Source organism: Gorilla gorilla, chromosome X, assembly GCF_029281585.2.
Source record: "Gorilla gorilla gorilla isolate KB3781 chromosome X, NHGRI_mGorGor1-v2.1_pri, whole genome shotgun sequence".
In the NCBI taxonomy this organism is placed as follows: Eukaryota; Metazoa; Chordata; class Mammalia; order Primates; family Hominidae; genus Gorilla; species Gorilla gorilla.
The window spans coordinates 22171544-22177650 of record NC_073247.2 but is presented as its reverse complement, the minus strand read 5'-3'; the positions used below and the strand labels follow the sequence as shown (position 1 = coordinate 22177650).

The window sequence follows — 6107 nt, the reverse complement described above, 5'->3', positions numbered from 1 at the left end:
ATTGTTATATCCTCATGTGGCAGAAGGTAAAGGGGCATGCTGGCCAAACCCTGCATGAAGCGAAGCCACTTTTATAAGGGCCTTAATCCCATTAATGAGGGAGGAGCCCTCATAGCCTAATCATCTCTTAAAGACCCTACCTCTTGATTCTATCACATTGACAGCATCTGAATATTGGAGAGGACACATTCAAACCATAGCACTCAATAACTGCATGATGATAATAAGTGTAAATGAATGAACAACTCATCATATCTGCAGTGGTGGTGCATTTTAACTAAGAAAGGCATCAAAGATACCATTTGAATTGAATTTTGGGGAAGTGTTCTAGATCGGTGGAGGTAGGGAGGGACTGTTGAGATAGGGAACAGCATGAACAAGAGTTCATGTTCTTGTGGTTCATGGTTGAATGTGGGGAAACGTGTGACCTGTCTGGGGGAATGCTCTGTGGGGAATTAGTTGGATTGGCAGCCCTGAAAGGAGGAGGTATATGTGATTATTTATGCTAGAAATGTGGCCTATGGCTAGGTCTGGAGACCTTATATGCTATGCTAGGAGCAGAATTTATTCTGCAGCCAAAGGGAAGCTATTGGATGATTTTAATGAGGGAAGTGACATGAACAGCTCTGTGCTTTAGAAAAATGCCTCTGTAGCAATGAGAAGGACAGATTGGAGCAGAGGGGAATTTGAGAGACCCAAGGGAGGAGACATCTTTTTATCCAGGTGGGAGAAGGTAAAGCCATGAGCCAAAGTGATGGCTGTGGAGGCAGAGAAAAGGAGATTCAAGTGGACCAACAAAACAATACAAAAAAAAATCTGTTGAAAATGGAAGCTGGGAGAAATGGGAAATGACAACTGAAAGAAAGATCCTTGACAAAATGATAAATATAAGCATAGTGGGTGAGGACAGTTTTACCTTCTCTCTTTCCTCCAGTGACCCTCTTACCATCACTTTCCACCATTCTTTGTGCATAATAGGCACTCAAATATTTGCTGAATTATTTCATTAATTAAGCTAACCTTTTGTGCTATTCTCACACCTTTATTCTACAGATAAATTGTTTTAACTTTGGTTTTATTTGTAGCATTTGAATTTCTGTAGTAGATAAGGATAATTCATGACACATTAAAATATTGACATGTCAGGAAGAGGAAGCCTTCTTTTTCTTTTCTTTCCCTTCTCTTCCAGTGTTTTTTTGGAAATTCACTTTGATATTCTAATCAAAATGTAAAAACCAAAAAATGAATAGACAGCAGAGTTGTTAGGTGTTTATTATAATAAATGTGCAAATTGCCAAGTTTCCCTTCAGTAGAAAACAAGATGACTTTGGGAGGCCAAGGCGGGTGGATCACCTGAGGTCGGGAGTTCAAGACCAGCCTGGCCAACATGGTGAAACCCTGTCTCTACTAAAAATATGAAAACTATCCTGGTGTGGTGGTGGATGCCTGTAATCCCAGCTGCTTGGGAGGCTGAGGCAGGAGAATTGCTTGGACCCAGGAGACGGAGGTTGCAGTGAGCCGACACAGTGCCACTGCACTCCAGCATCAGTGACAGAGTGAGACTCTGTCTCAAAAAACAAACAAAAAACAAACAACAACAAAACAAACAAACAAACAAAACAAGATGAAAACCTAGTGGTGACGACTGAATTTGGTGTGGGAAGGTTGGCGACACAGTGGGAATGTCAGCATTGTGCTTCTGTGGGGCCCAGGTTGTCCTCAGAATAGAAATAATAATGAGTAGACACTGAATTAAATAGTAGACATCAACCTGCTAGAAATCATGTTGTGGATATTGGTCACAGGTGCTACTATAATGAGTGCTGTTTAGAAACCAGTTTTGAGTTTTGCTTGGAATTTATGTTGTGCTTGAGTGTTTTATAACTTGTTTTTCAAAAAATTAAATAGTGGATTGGGGGAAAGGGGAATGGAGAGTGATTGCTAATGAGCAGAGGGCTTCTTTTGGAGGTGATGAAAAAGTTCTGGAATTTGTGTGACGGTTGCACAACTTTGTGAGCATAATAAAAATCCCTGAATTTGAATTTGAATCATAATTTTAGCTAATGTTTTAATTATCATTTTATGTTCTGTTAACCAGATCAAAAACTTGTTTCACTTGATTTTTTGTAGATTTTATTTCATTTTATTGTTATTTTTGAATAGTTCTTTGATTTACTTGGTTCAAAAGGCAAAATACATGAAACATTATTCCTCAAGAAGTTTTACTCCTATGAATATTTATTCTTATTTTCCACCTTTTCTTTACAAAAGGTGGTGTTCTATATATATATATATATATATATATATATATATATATATATACACACACACACATTGTTCAGTGCCTTGGATTTTTCACTCAACAATATGACCTGGACATCTTCCCACACTGGAACTTAGAGAACTTCCTAGTCCTTGGATTTGCAGTTGCATGGTATTCCACTAGTGGAAGTAAGACAACTTATCGAATCAGTCCCCTGAATCATCTGATTTTTAAAATATGAAGATATAATTAAATAGAATTTTGAAATGTCGGTGGATAAAGAATACACACACAACTCACATGTACATCTGGTTTGAAATATTTTGGCTTATGGAATGATCAGAGAAAAGAAATTTGTTACTTATAGGCTCCAAAATAATAATTTATAAAAGAAATCCTGTAAAAACTAATTTTGAATCAAAATGCATAGTAGTTATAGAAAAGAAGAAAATCAATGTGCATAGAGCCATTATGTTCTAATATTTTAAACAAGGATATGTTTCTTATTAGAGTTTATTAAAGCTCAAATTATGTAATGGTGGCTATTCTGTAACTTTACATTTAAAAGTAAAATAACTAAAGCCTTTTGTGTTAGCAAATTAATTTTTTGAAATTTTATTCATTTATCCTGGGTTGATGTCAAGATTTCAAAAACAAAAGCAACATACTTTCATTGATTGTAGCAAAGCAGAAACATAATTAAATATCAGATTAAAGCTCAAACCATGAAAAATGATCTAATGTTTTACTTTCACATTTATTAGGAAAACAACCAAACCCTTTTCTAATATTAAAGTTATTTTTTGAAGTCTTACTCAAAGGAATCCTAGATTAATCATAGATTTAAAAATCTGCCCATTCGTGCCTGGGGTTGAGGTCCTCCCTCGCCTAGGCAGAGGTGGGAGCTTATTGGTGCTGCTGCGGCCCTGCTTCCTCCTCCCCATTTCTACGCTCCTGGGACCATGTCTGCACTGGTGGGTGCTAGAGCCAGGAGAGACTTTTGAGATAATGTACAATCTCCTCATTTTACATATGAAGAAACTGGGGCTTAGGGAAGAAAATGAAGTTGTCCAGGTCACTCAACGAGTGGTAATGCCAGGACCAAGGTGAAGATGTCTGGAGGTGTCAGGGCTGTGGGGACCACATTGCTCCAAGCCAATGGTGATACAGGACTGTCAATGAAGCCTGGCACAGCTGTTGCTTCCCGTGTTCAGAATGCCAGGATTCCCTCATCGGGTGGTACTATGAGAAGGACGGGAAGCTCTACTGCCACAGGACTACTAGGAGACATTTGGGGAGTTCTGTCATGGGTGCTCCCTGCTGATGACAGGGCCCATTATAGTGGCTGGAGATGTTATAGTAGGTGGTTAATCAGACATGTGCAGGGCAGGAGAGGGCTCCTCCACACCAGGAATGTCAGGTGACCACTAGGTGATGGTCGGGCAGTTGTTAACCGTCTAAAATAATAATTGGTTGCAGCTCGTACCAGGGAAAGGCAGTCTCCCAACACATTAAAAAAAAAAACCCTGAAACTGGTGATCAGCAGCTTCCTGATAAGATCTCAGGAGTTGGGTGAGTGGGCTCAAGCATGTGCACTAGGAGGCAAAATGGTGGACTTTAACTGGTCTATGACCTTCCTCTAGGAATGCTCGACTGGTAAGGGGAAAAGCACCTCAAGTGAGCATGTGCACAACTTCAGTAAACACACTGTGCATGCAGCCCCTCCCAAGTGTTAGCAGCCCACTGCACATGCGGACAGCCCACCCCAAGGGAAGAATCAGGGGAGACAAGATGCAGACCCCAGAAGAATGCCAACATGTAAAACCCCAAGTCAAAGGTCAAACTGCACACTTGATCTCTGAAGTCTCCTGCTTGGCCCTCTTCCAAGTGTGCTTTACTTCCTTTCATTCCTGCTCTAAAGCTTTTTAATAAACTTTCATTCCTGCTCTTAAACTTGCCTTGGTCTCTCACTCTCTCTTATGCCCCTCAGTCGAATTATTTCTTCTGAGGAGGAAGAATTGAGGTTGCTGCAGACCCATGCAGATTTGCTGCTGCTAATAGGGAGTTCAAGTACCATCCAGAATGCTTTGCCTGTATGAGCTATAAGGTGACCATTGAGGATGGGGATGCATACGCCCTGGTGCTGCGTGTCACCCTATACTGTGGAAAGTGCAACAAATGAGGTGGTGCTGGCACCCATATTTGAGATACTCTCCACAGAGTCCATTCAGGACCAGCTGCCCTACTCTGTCATGCTCATGTCCATGCTGGCCATCACAGAGGGCAGGCGGAGCTTCTCCGTGTCCGTGGAGAATGCCTGCTCCAACTATGTTACCACCGTGCAAGTAAAAGAGGTCAACCAGATGCACATCAGTCCCAACAGCCGCAATACCATCCACCCCAGGGACCACATCCTGGAGATCAGTGGAACCCCCACCCACACACTCCAAGTAAAGGAGTTGGAGGATGCAATTAGCCAGATGAGCCAGACACTTCTGCTGTTGATTGAACATGACCCCATCTCCCGGTCCCCAGCCCAGCTGCGGCTGGATGCCTGGCTCTCTCCCCACACGCAGAATGCTGGACACCCTCACGCCCTCAGCACCCTGGACACCAAGAATAATCTGGAGGGGACGCTGAGAAGATGCTCCCTAAGACTCAGTAACAGCATCTCCAAGTCCCCTAGCCCTAGCTCTCCAAAGGAGCCCCTGCTGCTCAGCCGTGACATCAGCTGCTGGGAATCCCTTTGTTGTTCCAGCACTTACTCAAAGCAGATCTTCCGGTCCTGTGACCTGATCCACGGGGAGGTCCTGGGGAAGGGCTTCTTTGGGCAGGCTATCAAAGTGACACACAAAGCCACAGGCAAAGTGTTGGTCATGAAGGAATTAGTGCGATGTGATGAGGAGAACCAGAAGACTTTTCTGACTGAAGTGAAAGTGACGTGAAGCCTGGACCACCCCAATGTGCTCAAGTTCATTGGCGTGCTGTACAAGGACAAGAAGCTGAACCTGCTGAGAGGACATTGAGGGGGGCATGCTGAAGGACCTTCTGCAAAGTGTGGACCCGTTCCCCTGGCAGCAGGAAGTCAGCTTGGCCAAAGGCATTGCCTCCAGAATGGCCACCACCAAGAAACGTACCTTGCACAAGAACAACTTCAAGAAGTGCTACATGGTGGTGGGAAACCTCTACTGGATGATACCTGAGATGCTGAATGGAAAGAGCTATGACGAAATGTGGATGTATTCTCTTTTGGGATCGTTCTCTGAGAGACCATTGGGCAGGTGTATGCAGATCCCGATTTCCTTCCCCAAACACTGGACTTTGGCCTCAGCATGATGCTTTTCTGGGAGAAGTCTGTCCCCGCAGACTGCCCTCCAACCTTCTTCCCCCTGGCCATGATCTACTGCAGACTGGAGCCCGAGAACAGACTGGCATTCTCAAAACTGGAGGACTCTCTGTACCTGGGGGAGCTGGGCATCCCGCCGCCTGTAGGGCTGGAGGAGTTGGACCACACTGTGAGCATGCAGTACGGCCTGATCCAAGACTCACCCCACTAGACCTGGCCCCCGCAAGGGGGTGTTCCACAGCCAGCATTGCTCCTCTGTACCCCATTCCTGCTGTGAGCAGGGTTTTTCGGGCTTCCTGTGGATTGGCAGCTTGTTTAGAAGCAGAACAAGCCGGCAGGGTGCGGTGGCTCACGCCTGTAAGCCCAGCACTTTGGGAGGCCGAGGCAGGCGGATCACCTGAGTTCAGGTGTTGGGGACCACCCTGACCAATATGGAGAAACCCCATCTCTACTAAAAATACAAAAAATTAGCTGGGTGTGGCGGCACATGCCTGTAAT

General features: G+C 44.0%; 1 pseudogene; it reads left to right on the top strand.

Annotated features, from left to right (window-relative positions):
• Positions 1 to 3225: 3225 nt before the first annotated feature.
• LOC101148207 (LIM domain kinase 2-like) lies at positions 3226 to 5820 on the top strand (annotated as a pseudogene).
• Positions 5821 to 6107: the final 287 nt, after the last annotated feature.